This window comes from Peromyscus eremicus, chromosome 10 (assembly GCF_949786415.1).
Source record: "Peromyscus eremicus chromosome 10, PerEre_H2_v1, whole genome shotgun sequence".
NCBI classification, from domain to species: Eukaryota; Metazoa; Chordata; class Mammalia; order Rodentia; family Cricetidae; genus Peromyscus; species Peromyscus eremicus.
The window spans coordinates 75033211-75048449 of NC_081426.1; positions in this window are offsets into that span (position 1 = coordinate 75033211).

Here is a 15239-nt window from a genome sequence, read left to right on the forward strand (position 1 = left end):
TTCTATTCTATCAACTGCAAAAAGAGAGCTTTTAAACACTCTTCATTTTCACATAAAAGTATTTCATGACACACTGGGAAAGGAGAGCAATGAGGAAATCTCTGATATGAAAGGAACTAAATGCTTGAAATATTCTCTTAAATGTAAACAGATAGGCAATTATAAGGTTAGGTTGTTCCTATTTATGCCTTCCTTTCTTCCCATAGTACCTGCTCCACATAAATTCTCATTCTCTTCCCTATTTTATTGTTTTAAATTTTAAATATTCTATGCCAGAAGGTTAGTTAAAGTAGGAAAAATATATGAAAGAATATTTATTATAGTTTTCAGGTAAGACTCAAGTGTCTAAACAAATAAATATTTCCTAAAATGCATTATATCTATAAACATACAGTGCATTTAGTACTGCCTTATCTAGAGGATAAACGGAAATTAATTTCTCTGCCAATTTTAACCCCCCAGGTGATTTTATTAAAACCTCATGATTTTATATGTTATCTATACACTGAATATTCTCAAAGTTTTATCTTTAGTGTCACTTGTTTCTCAGGGCTTCAGATTTATACATCCAACTTTTAGTGCCAATGTGATCATTCTCATATACAACTGGCTTCTTAAGTACAAAAGAATCCAGAGATATGGCTTTTCTGTCTGTTATTTTAAACACTGCCTAAGGCATTTCCGATACTGATACTGTTAACTTGGTAGTTTTGGTTTAGCACCTAGTTTCATTGCCCAAGTATACACATGCTTCATCATGACAAGAAGTAAATACTCATTCATCCCACTTGTTATTCTGGAGAAAATATCTTCCTTTCACATGATAAGTACTCCGAAAATATTTCTTTGGAAAGTTTATAGACCAATGAGTTACACTTAGAATTTTATATCCAATAGAAAAAGTAATAGAATTCTACAGCATGAGTGCTTTTAGGAATATATAGCTTGAACCTCTTCACATTTAGAATGAATGACTTTGGCCATTCCTTCTTTCATAATATTTTATATTTATTTTCACCAGAAGAATAAAATTTATCCCTCAGTCATTAGACAATATATCATGCCATGACTTTGACAAATGTTAATGTCTTTCTCCAATTTAAATAAAAGGTATTAATATTCACTGATGTCTAAACATTGAAAATTAAAGTTCAGTGTAACACAGAAGCTTCCAAAAGGTTTTTTATTGAAGCTATTTAGAGATGTTAATTGCATAAAATTATTATTTCCTGTATTTATTCTATTACTGTAATATATAAACAAGGATACACAGGTGAACATCTGAAAGCATAAGGATGAAATTTATGCAGATGAAAATATGTGTTTCATTGGCCAAAGTGATTCATTCAATAGTGTAGGAAAAATATATGATGGTAACAAGAATAATGATGAAAATAATACACAATGATAGTGCACAATGAGAGTACAGGATATAGATTTTGGAATTACTGTTTTTGGGTACATTGGGTAGAAGAATAAAACACAGGAATAATCCCTAGAAAAAGAGGGTGCTAGGAAGTAGGGTAGTTTTCCCTTCAACTATCTCACACAGGTTAGCCCTTCTTTTTGTGTATCTATTGTTTAAAACAATAATGTTGCAATGTTATATACTTATGTAATCAAATACGTATAGATGTGCCAGAGATAATTATCCAAGGCCATATTTCATGTTAATCAACAGCTAGCATTGTAATGGCCTGGTCTGTAAATGTTATCAGGCAGGTAAGAAAAACAGAAGTACAGATGGAGGGAGATAGAGAGAGAAATGTGTTTCACTGGAAGCTTTAAAAACTGGATAGCTCTAAAGAAGTTCTGTGCTTTGAAGTAATGGAATATTTAGAATTGGAAAAGAACTTTAAAATACCTTCCCCACACTATTTCTGTGAACTAATCAAGTACAGGTGAACTAAGGTTATAGATTTTGTATATGTGTGTGTGTGTGTGTGCGTGCACGCGCACACACACAAATGTGTATTTTCAAACATATATATCCATATCTAAATTATATATATATATATATATATATATATATATATATATATATATATATATATATATATATATATATACCTGTATTTATATTTTGAGAGGGTCCCTGCAGGTGTCATACAGGGAAGCAAAACTCATGAAGAGATAAGAATGAAAACCCAGTGTAGATTGACAAAGTCAATCTGGATCAGACTTTGAGGAGTCTAATAACAGCTTTATTCCCAGTGTATTTCAGCCCAGAACAATTTGGGGGAAAGTTTCCTGGTGTAATACCATCCCTGGTGCACAAGGAAGCACAATTATACTGAAACTCAACTCAGGGTACACATTATTTCTTCCCAGAAGATTGGTTTCAGAGATAGGTTACCTGTACCAACTTAAGGGCCTAAGGGTCTGGCCTTGTCTGGATCATACAGATAACACAGATATCCTTTGCACTATCATCTACTTCTGGTCCTGGTTGTGGGACACTAGGGGGAACCTCTGGCTACAAGGGTCATTTAGATTACTAGCCACCTCCAGTCCTGGTTGTAGGAGATTAATATGGCCTGGCCCAACAGATAACACAGATCCAGGCAGTTAATCATTTCCAAATCTCAGCTTTCTGGGTGGAAGAACAGGTTTTTCATTAGAAAGACAATCTGATGTGCTTAACATTCCTGATTTCTCTGGAGATCTGTAGGCACAAGGACCTTTAGGCTATGGTCCCAACAATATAGATTTCTAAATAATTTCACCATATACTCAGCTTCCTAGATATAAAAACTATACAATATTCAAAGCTTATGTAATTTGTACACATAGGAGTATTATATAAATCCACATATAAATTAATTACATGGATTATCCATAGTAAATGAAGCAAATACAAAATGAATGACATTCAAAATATGTCCTTCTTAGAAATAGGAAATATGTAGTTATTATACTTTAATCATTTCTTAGTACATAGATTAACTTATGTCATTTAACACTGTAATAAAGAAAAGAGTCTACAGCAACATAGTATTCTGAGAAGATACATTGAGTTACCTAGTAATAAAATAATCAACACATCTTAAAGAACGAAAGAAATATAATCTATCTTTCAAAGTTTTTAAATTGCTTCCTAAATTCATGAAACCCTTGTCTTGAATCACAAATCAATTCAGTTTTTCCTAACTTGTGGCAAAAATTTCTCCAAAAAAAGAAACATTAACAAAAGATGAGGAATAGGCATTTTGAAGAAAATAATTTCTATCTTCCATTAAAACATAAATGGGCAAAATGTATTGCTTTAATTTAATGTAATGGGTTTCCTGTTACAAAAAATGTCATATAAAATTGTTTCTGTATTTTTAGTATCTTACAGGAGCTAATCATCACAGCCTGAAGCTCTGAAATGGTGAGACCCAGTGACTTCATTCCTAGAGAGGCTGACTTGGTGCAAGCTATAATTCCAACAGGTAATTACCAGACAGAGAGGGAGAGGAAGTTAATCAGTATATTTGTTATATTTAATATGCCTTTATGGGGATTTGAACTACACTAAAGCAGTTTTAGAAATTTGATATGGGAGATGTTTTCTGTTCTTTATGATTGGTTATATTTTAAAACACACAGCAAAGTTTGCTTTAAATTTAATTACTTACCTTTTCCATTTGCAACCACTTAACCTGTTTCTTGTGGGAATAATCAATACCATATGATTTATATTGTAATTCATGTGGTAGATTTTTTAAGATATTAAATTTTTCTCAACTTAAACTCTAGGTTAAAAATTGGTATAAACTGACACTTCCTTCACTGTCATTCCACATTAACTTGTTATAAGCTAGCAATATCAAACCTATCAATCAGCACATGACACATGTAAAAACTTTCAGCATATACTATTCTTTCTGTGAGGTATCTCTCAAAAACCTCTGGAGAGACAGCACCATTGAAAATTTTCTTCAGCTTCGCTTAACTTTTGAATCTAGTGGAAAGAAACAGGGAAGACAATTTTAATCTGAGCCAGAACTTTTTCTCTCAAGTCTGAAAGAAGTAGTTATAGGGATAAAATAATCTGCGGGGGGTGGATTACAATAATAGACAGAATATATGGCAGATAAACACAGAGAAAACAGAGCAAGTGGATGAGCTAGATGAAGTGCTAGAATAGTGTGTGGATATTAGAGAAGAGCTTGTACTAACATCCACAAAGAGCCTTAGGAAATCAGCAGGATGCTTTGAAACGCCAAACATTCCCAAATCTGATTGCAAAAGAGATTATAAGTGCTTATACTGATGTCAGACTCATACAATTATTCCAAAGAGAAACATGCATGCCTATGTTTTGTGCATGAAAAATGTATTACTCACATCTTCCAAAAGTGACTTGATTGCTAAATTGTAGAGATATGATTAAAGACAATTTACTGCTGCCCATCTGCAGAAAAAATGCCCAATGTCCAAGAGATGGCTTTCCTTATCTATATCTATACCTGTAGCTTCCTGTATCTACAGCTTGCTGCCCCTGGTATCTAGAAGATGCAATGTCCAAGCGTATCTCATGAATCCTTGGAAGATAAAGAACAGGACTCTAGTGGTATGTGCTAAGGAATGGAGTGAAGTGGCGAGAAATAAGACCAATGCATATTTACATGCAGGTAAAGTAAGAATAATTGTAGTCATAATTTTAAGGACATTATGAATGCCTATTAAATTCAGATCAACACATGTAATTCTGTGATAGCTGAGCAATGCCTATGAACTAACTAATCACAAGATTTTCCCTTAATAAAGTTTAAAATATGATATCTAAGAAATAATGTAGAGCATATTTTATATAAGCCAAGTGTTGAATTCTATTTTATTTATTAGTTGATATCTTAGGATTTCTGTTGCTGTGAAGAGACAATATGACCATGGCAACTCTTATAAATGAAAACATTTAATTGGGGGCTAGCCTGCAATTAAGAGGTTTAGTCCATTATCATCATGATGAGAAGCATGGCAGACTAGAGGTAGTCATAGTTCTGGAGAAGTAGCTTAGAGCTCTACATCTGGATTCTCAGGCAGGAAGGAGAGAGAGTGACATGGGTCTGGCTTGAGCATCTGAAGCCTCAAAGCTCACCCCTAGTGACACACTTACTCCAACAAGGCCACACCTGCTAGTAGTGCCACTCCCTATGAGCCTATGGTGACCATTTTCATTCAAACCACTGCAGTTGACTGTTAAAATCTTACACTTCTTTCACTTGAATGATACACCTACAGCAAGAAAAACTACAATCAAATAAAGCACAGATCACTAGACAGTCTTCTGGCCAATGCTCATTTTCCACATACCTTTTATATTGCCAGAATTCAGAACTAAGGCTCTTGTTGAGACACTTGCTATCAGTATGCTGGTCCCCCAGCATTGCTTACTGATCTTTGCTCAGTGAAGCTCTCCCCAAGTCTCTGTCCACATGAACTTGTTATTAATGAAGCTAAGGATTTTTAGGATGAGTAAACATCTGTGTTGGTTGTTTTCTTCCCTAGAGTAAACAAGCACATGTCTGTGCATTATTTAAAATCAATTAAGCTTTCCATTTGGCAGTAAAAGAGTAAAGGTAACACTCCTTCAAATAAAGACTAATTGCTTGTTTCTTGCTGAATTCAAAGGTTATTGTAAGTTAAAATGAATTTCCCTGAACAATGAGATTTATAATCACAAACTCAATCAGTTGTCTTACTCTGAGAAATTAACAGTGATATTTCAACAAGCATACCCCTAAATAGAACAGATGAAGTAATAGTATTTTGGTAAAGTTAAAATGGAATCATACATTAGAAATTATCAAATTGTTTTCTAATATTTATTTCAATTACAGACTTGCCATACCATATCAAGTACTAACCATTTGAAGCAAAAAAAAATTAAGTGGTAAATATTTGTGTGCATGCATGTACATATGTAAGTATGTATGTATATACACACATGTATAAATGTTTGACATTTATGTGTTTAAGGTCAAGATTTTATATATATATATGTATATGTTTATATATGGTTATATAAAACTATATGGAGCTAAAATTAGGTTATTTGAATAGAATTAAAATATGGATATAATCAGTAAAATTGGTCATTTAAATTGATTGTGAATCTTATAATGAAAATAATATGAAAGAGTTTCAGGTAGTAATCTACCCTGATTTATTATCTAACGATCATTTCAATCAGTGGATAAAAATTCTGACAGTTAATATAATCACTATTTTTAATTAAGAAAAGTATTCATTCATTTTACATACTAATCAAGGATCCCCCTCTTCCCTCCTCCTACCCCCCAGCCTCCCTCCCAGCCCACCCCTCACTCCCCCCAACAAGAAGGTGTCTCATCATAGGTAGTGGGCTCCAAAAGCCCCCTCATGCACCAGGGATGGATTCTGATTCTACTGCCAGCCCCTGCCCCCCAAGCAGATCAAGATACACAATTGTCTTGGAGTGTAGAGGACCTAGTTCAGTCCCATGGAGGCTCCACAGCCATTGATCCAACATTCATGAATTCCCACTAGTTTGGTTTGGTCATCTCTGCAGGTTTCCCCATCATGATCCTGATGCACTTGCTCATAGTATCCCTCCTCTCTCTCTCCAACTGGACTCCTGGAGCTCTGCCTGGTGTTTGGCTGTGGATCTCTGCATCTGCCTCCTTCAGTTGTCAGAGAAAACAGGGACACATGCTCATCTATGTTCATAACAGCATTATTTGTAATAGCCAGAACCTGGAAACAACCTAGATGTCCCTCAACTGAAGAATGGGTTAAGAAAATGTGGCACATATACACAATGGAGCACGACTCAGCAGTACAGAAAAACAATGACATCATGAAATTTGCAGGCTAATGGATGGAAATAGAAAATATCAACCTGAGTGAGGTAACCAAGACTCAGAAAACCAAACATGGTATGTACCCACTCATAAGTGTATACTATAAGTAAAGTAAAGAATATAATCACTTTTGTAAACAGGTAAATCTAAAATTGTTTGAAACTCCTTTATCATTCTTTTTTTTTTTTTTTTTTTTTTTTCGTTTTTCGAGACAGAGTTTCTCTGTGTAGCTGTCCTGGATCTTGGTGCCTGTCCTGGATCTCGCTTTGTAGATCAGGGTGACCTCAAACTCACAGAGATCAGAAAAACATGTGTCACCACTACCTGGCTCCCCTTGACCATTCTTTACACTGTCTAAAATACCCAATTTTTAGTCAACTCTATTAGGCACAATTTTCTTTCAAAATGGTGCAGATAAACTACACTAGTGTTCCTTGTTTCCTGACTCTCAGGATCCCTTCCCTCTGTTGTTAATTAAAGCAACAGTTTTCACAAAAGCTCTCCTTTTAGGTCATGAAGCGTGTTTCCTTGTCTGCTTTGTTATTGCTTGTTTGCTTTTCTGAATAGTTGCTTGTGTTTCTTGGGTTTACACAGATCTTCCTCACAACAGGGTGTCTATTGAAACATAGCCTCCATTATATATTGTATATGTCTACAGAGATGCTGTCTAAGTCCCACCAGTTAAGCGACAACCTCCCTGTTCAGTTGGTGACAATCACTTTTTATCTGCTTTGGATGGTATTAAAGGCAGGGACAGTAAAATCTACACCTTTTAAAAACATTTCGGTAGAGATTGTATGGGTGTATACATCCTGTGAAGGAGTTGGCAAGTGCCAGAAGAGAGCAACAGATCTCTGAGATGTGGAGGCCGTTATAAACTGCCTGATGTAGATGCTAGAAGCTGAACTAAGGGCCTTAAAGGAGCATTTTTTTCCTATGATATATAGTGATTATTATTTCACCTCTACTAACATTTCCCATTTCCCATATCCTTACCACCACCACACCCACTCAACTCTGCACCTTCTTTCTCTATTTCTTTAGAAAACAATGAAAAATTGAATAAAGAAAAAAAGGAAGGAAGGAAGGAAGGAAGAAAGAAAGAAAGAAAGAAAGAAAGAAAGAAAGAAAGAAAGAAAGGAAAGGCACAACACACATACACACATAAGCAGAGGGAGAGAATTTTAAGGCTGAAAGCTGTCAAGTTGGTAATACTTTGTGGGTGTAGCTTCTGAAATTCCTAGGACAGACAAGCACCTTGATCCTCTGGCTCTTACAATATTTCTTAGTTTTTTGGCAAGATTCCTTTGGTTTTGGGAAAAGAGAAGAAATATAATGATAATTAAAACATGGCATTCTCATAGTATTCACTGGAACTGGGCTCCACAACTTTTCATTTTCATTGGTTCTAGTTTTCTGTAACCATCTCCATTTGTTGCAAAAGGAAATGTCCTTGATGAGGACTACATTTATCTGAGGGCATAAGGACAAATATTTAGAATGTAGTTAGGAATTATCCTAATTTAGTAAAGAAATTTTTAAGTGGGAGAAATACCCTTCCCCAATACCAAAAGCCAGCTTGGAAAACATACAAGCAAGTAATATTATACAGACTGACTTGTATTTATGTATTTAGAGATATCTATATATTTATAAATATTTGTGTATGTATATAAAAACTGATGAAAAATAGAGGCTATGAATTTGACAGAGAGGAAGGAGGGGTATATGGTAGGGTTTGAAGGGTAGGAAGGGAAGGGGTAATGTAATTATAATCTAAAAACAAAAGTTTTTAAGTTGAAGAAAAAATCACCTGCTGATGAAAATAAACTACTTTCTTCACATAAAGGTATGCATTTTAAACTCACTTCATTTTCCACACTCATTTTACTTTCTCTTCTCCAAAATTTATAATGAATGATGTTTCAAAAAATTCTCACTCACTTACTTCATGGTGAAAACACAGTTTATTACAGGTTCATCTTTTTTGATTTTTCATTACGTGTGTGTGTGTGTGTGTGTGTGTGTGTGTGTGTGTATCCACACATATACTCTTGCTACAGAGAAGAGCAGGTGTTGTAGAATATTCTTTTTGTACACTGTGAAAATGTGCTAATAAAATAGGTTTAATAAAAAGCTGAATGGGCAATAGCTAGGCAAGGTTTAGGGGACTGAGAGGATGCTGGCAAGAAGACAGAGCTGCCAGACAGACACAAAGGAAGCAGGAAAGCAGCATGGGCTGTACAGAATAAAAGTAATAAAGCCATGAGGCAGGAAGTAAATTAGTAGAAATGAGTTAATTTAAGTTGTAAGAGCTAGTTAGAAACAGGCCTAAGCTGTCAGCTGAGCTTTCAGAACTAATAAGCAGTCTCCATGTGGTTATTTGGGAGCTGGCAGGTGGGACAGAGAAAGACTCAGGATCACTACTTATGGCACCCAATGTGGGGCCAAGTATATCCACATAAGGCCTGGGAAAGCTTTAAAAGTAAAGGTTCAGAACACGGAGTCAAACACTGCTTTCTGTTGACTGCAGTCTCTCAAGCAGGCTCAGTGCTAGAAGCATAAAGAGGTACAGCTATTTTAAAAGGCTCTGCTACTGAGCACTCGGGTGGGGTTTATGAGCAGCAGGTGGCATGCTACTCAGTGGACTGAGACCAGGTAGAAATGCCTACAGTAATGTGGAGCCAGAAACTTCCCAGAGCTGGGGAGGTAAACATGGCTCCCAAAGGTACCTCCACCATGAGGCTAGACTCTCGGGTAACCAAGAGGGAAGTAGCCAGCTGTCAGTGCATCATGAGATAAGCTTCACTGTAGTTTAAGATTTTGCTCATGCATATAGAAAAGGTTACAGATACCAGTAAAGCAGATTCATACAGGAAAAAATACTTCTAAACAAGTTACAATGTGTTTCATCATGTATGTAGGCTTTGAGAAAAAAGAAAGAAAAGGGTATAAATGTTCATAAAAATAAATTTCTAGTTTAAAAATAATAAAGTCTTTAAATAAAGAATGAAGTAATAAAAAAGAGAATAATCCATGTAGAGATAGGAAATACACAGGGAGTCTGGAACCTGCATATTTTTGTGTTGTCTTTAAATTTTTTGATTACTGATGAGCAAATAATAGCTGCTGAGAGACATTGGATTATAAAAACTATTAAATTATACCAATCTATATATTTTTAAAATGTCTTACTTCAAAATGGAAGTAAAAATATGTTGCATTGGAGAAGAGGTTGTGCTTTTGTATCCACAGAAAACAAAAGGCTGTGGATTCATTCAAGGTTAAAGAGGATCAGGTATGATCAGGGGATAATCCCTGAAAATCCTTGCTACAGACATAAAGAAATAAAATTAGAAAAACAAGACAGGTGATGTATATTTTTACCTGCTCAAACATAAAACAAAAAATTATCTTTGAATGTCTTATGTACAATGCATAGTCCATATATGTGTTGATGCAGATATGTACATTAACTTTAAAAACTTGTGTGTTTTCAGAGCAAGGGGACCATGCACCAATGAAAATAAGTGGCCCAGGTAATCCAGACTCTCACAGTACAGTTTGCTCTACATCCAGAACAGCTTCAAGGCTGTCAGGTGAGATATTCCAGCCTCACAGACTAATCTAGCCAGGACTTCAGACAAGATAATTTAAATTATAAGAGCTAGTTAGAAACAAGCCTAAGCTGTCAGCAGAGCTTTCATAATTAGTAAGAAGTCTCTGTATGGTTATTTGGGAGCTGGCAGGTAGGACAGAAAAAGATTCACTACAGGGAAGTCAGAAGGTGACTAGCAGGAATGGAGTCCCTCCTTCTCCCATTTAGTCCCCAAAGGCCAAGCTCTGACCCTCAGGTTTGGCAGCACACATTCTTAATTCAATGCCTCATCTCATAAGTCCATATTATGAGCTTCTCTTTGGCATGGCCCTGTCAGAGATTCTGTTTCCCAATAATTAAAAGATTTCTTCTTTAATACTTCCTAGACTCCATATAATATTATATATATATATATATATATATATATATATATATATATATATATATATATAATTTTCATTGTAAACAAGACGAACTTTCTCATCCAGGTATCTGTGCTGAACTGCAGCTCTCACCAGTTCCCTTTCTAGGAGGAAAATTAGAACATCAGTAAAGCTTGTATCTTGTCCCTCACCTCTTGTTTACTCCATGGCAGTAAAGGAATCTAGACTTGACTGCTTCTTACAGTTTTACTTATTGTTTTAATTGCGAACATCAATACAAGGTGAGTGGTTAAAATATTTCTCACAGCTTTTGATAAAACATGGTTGACACATTTAAGCAATTTACCACTGAGGAGCTTAGAATCCAGGTAACTAGTAGGTGTATACTCTAGATCACTGCTCTGATTACCATTAAAACAAAAATAATTAAATAGTCATTGAAACTGCATCCAGATACACAGGAATGCACCTGTGATCTAAATGATGAATTCAGGGATGAGTAAAGCTTTATGGGAATAACAGGCAATCAGAATGAGAAAGGGAATAGATGAGCTCCATCAGGTTTATGCTGAAGCAGTATGTGGGAAGTTACCCTGGTCACTTAAAATTGCCTATTTAAAGACTCTTACATTGCCTTTTAAATTTTATGAAAGATCCAACATTCTGAATGGTTCAATATTAGTTATCTTAAGTGAATTATTCATATTCATATGGACAACAAAGATATTTCCTTCTTTATTCATAAGCCTATGAAAAATGATAAAGTATTTTGCAAGTAAATGTTAGGCCTAAGTCTCAAACTCATCATATTAACTCTCCAAAGTTATTAAATAAAACATTACACTATCAAAACCCCTTGACTGTTTTGTTGTGGTGGTGGTGGTTGGTTTTTTTTATTGTTGTTGTTGAGAACATGGTACTTCAAACACTTCCCTGACGTTTAATTTACATACGTTGTAAAAGAAAAAGAAAAAGACACTCTCAGTTGAATCACATTGGAATAAAGTTCAAGTTTACTTACTCTGCAATGCCACTTAGAAAAATGAACAGCATCCACACTCCAGCTCTGCCTTAAACACTCCTAGGAAATAATATTTATCAAAATTAATAAATGGGTACTTCTACAAAGATAGATAGTAAAACTTGACAGAAATCTGCAGGCAAAGTTTTATAACATTCCATGGTATATGTTTGGTAGAATGTAAACTACCAAAGTAACTTTAGAAATCAAATTTTGTTTTTATAAAACAGAATGTTTCTTTAACAGCTACTGTATTCCTGGATACCAAGACATGAGTAAGACAAGTAGCAAGATTTAAACCTATATATAAGATTCAAGACCTAGCAAGGATCTATATAAATGTTAGGTATTCTGACTGACATCTAGTATATATTTTCATATTGTAAAATAATTCTAGTCAGGAAATGAAATTTCATTTAAAAAAGAACTAGACAATTTTAAATGTTTCATGTTTATGTTCATAAGTGTAAACACTACTATTCTGAAGGGCTCTTTCCTAATGTTTGTGCCTCAGAAGACAATCATGTAAGTGAAAGAGATTAAATAAAAACCCGCCAATAAAGATTGTTTCAACATTACAACTGTCAGTGAGGCAAAAGGGCAGCCAGAGAGCTTGATTAATTAATGCTTGCAACTGGGATCAAATGGTATAGGTCAGCTTCTCCAAATATTTTGATGGTGGTGAGAAATTAGAACGACTAATAAATGAAGAGTGAGTGACATTAAATTAATGGTGACTTTAAAGCTGCTGGGGCATTGAACTCATCAATTGAGTTTATCCTCAATAAGAGAAACAGCAAAGAGGAATCCATGCAATTAGATGCAGTGTGCTCGCAATTAAACCAACTACTGACAAAAGCAGCAGAGAATATTTCACTGGGATTTAGGAAATAAGTTGGAGGAATTAAAAGAGTCACTGCTAAAAATATAGAAATAATCACCATGGCAATGTTGCACCAAAGGCATAGTTGAAATGTTTAGAAAGCCTCAAGGCCATTCTTAAGTTCTAAGAGAGCACCTGATTTTACTTGGAAACAAACTAAATGTGAATCCAAAGAAAATACTCGGTAATAATTTCACTTCAACAAATAATGTACTAAAGACGGCCATTATTAAGAAATATATAAGCTGGCATTTTGGAGCCCATTGTCTATGGTGGGATGCCTTGCTCAGCCTAGATGCAGGGGGAAGGGGCCAAGTCACTTCAGGTTCTGGTGCAATCTTCCCAAGTGAATTACACAATTTCCTACCATTCTTTGTTTTCTCACAGCCCCATGCACATCGTGCTTCAGGAAATCTAATTACTCAGTTTCTTACCCATGCCTACACTGCATAATCATTTTCTAATTTATTTTTTTATGTATAGCTAAATCACATTAATCTTGGTTTCTCTGTTTAGATGATACTTTGTGTGTGATTCCCTATGCTTCTTTTCTAAATAAGAATATATATATATATATATATATAGATATAGATATAGATATAGATATATATGCCACCATATATGTTCAAATATAACACTATATATCCTTTCTAACAGACTCTTCAAGAAAAATAATATATATTTCTTGTGTAGTATTTTATAATTATCAATCAGCAGAATTTTCAGAAACAAATACAGAGTACATAAATGGACTAAAGAGTTTATTAAGTTTCTTTGGTTTAATATTTAAAAATTGCTCAGGAAGTGACTTTAGAAGAGGCTTGCTTACCTGTTTGGACTTTGGTTTGTCCATCTCTCTTTCAGAGTCAATTCAGAATCTGAAATCTATAACCTTCAAATTCATCCATATTTTGCAAGTAGCAGAGCTTCATATTTTCAAGATTTCACACTTTCCACTGCATATATGAAACATTGTTTTCCTATTTATTTGTTTATAGACATTATACAATAAAAGGGACTATAACTAAAAATAATATGTGGTATGTATAACAAAGTGACTAATGGATTAGATCTCAAGTGGCCAACTTTAAAATGATAGTTAAATAAAAAGAAGAATATGTGAATTATCTGGATTTGATCATGTTACATTACATATTAAAATATCTTATTATATCTCATGTATATATAAATATAGCTATGACCCATAAATCACTATTTTTAAAATATGTTTCTATGTTTATCTTTTTTATTCAAGTAATTTCATTTAACCATGTCATATGAAAGCATTTTTGGCAATATTTTAGTAGCTCTTAACTGAAGACCTAGATAATTAATTTCAGAAAGAAAACAGTAAGACACTATCCTTGTAATCAAGGTATATGTACTGTTTTCTGGAACTGTCTGACTTACAGGCCTCACACTTTTATTAAGAGTTCCTGCTTTCATTCTCAGTAGTGGCCAAGTTTTAAGAATAACTCACATGATATACAATTATTGCAGTGTTTCCGTAAGTGGCACAAGTTCTGTGATAATTTTGTAAAAGAAAGTACAATACTCATTTCATCGATGAAGTTTTCGGGGAAATGTGTTACAAAATTAACAGCACACATTATTTTTGGTAGCTATCTATAGGGCTATCTAAAATATAATGGAGCTGTCTGTAAAGTCCATTTGAAACTTGATGTTATTTAACTACAGAGTTCCTTTGTTTAGTTTTGTCTACATGGCCTGTCTATTGGCAACACTAGGGTGTTGAAGTCAACCACCATCACTGTACTAAGGTTGATACATAATTTTAGATGTTGTACTTTTTTTTGTTTTATGATGTTGAGTGTCCCTGTATTGGGGGCATAAATGTTTAGAATTATAAAATCTTCGTGATGTATTTTTCTCTAATGAGTATGCAGTGTCCTTCACTATTTTTTCTGATTAATATTTGTTTTCTTAAAAATGAAACAGAAGGTGCAAGTTGGGCATATGGCTTGGGTGGTCCCTGGTGCCACAGGGGATGGTTGACTTGGCGAGGGGGTGGGAGAGAAGGCTGCTGCCCCAGTCTCTGTGACTCCAGTGGCTGGGAGGAGGGGCACAGAATGTGCGCCTGGAGTGTAGGGGCTAGAGGGTTGGTCTGTCCAGTCCTGAGATCTGGGCTTTACATAATCCAGTCCTCTCTCAAAGCAATCTCTCCCTGAACCCACCCTCATGCACACCTGATTTCTCCTGTTCCCATCCCTAACCACCCCCATTCCACTTGCAAAATCTATTCCATTTGCCCTGCTCAGGGAGATCCATGTGTCCTTCCCTTGAGCTCTCCATGTAACTTAGTCTCTGAGATTGTGAATTGTAGCATAATTATCCTTTATTTTACAGCTAATATCCACTTATGAGTGAGTACATACCGAGTTTGTCTTTCTGGGTCTAGGTTACCTCACTCAGGATGAATCTTTTCTGTTTCCATCTACTTGCCTGCAAATTTCACAATGTCATTGTTTTTAATGGATGAATAATATTCCATTGTGTAAATGTA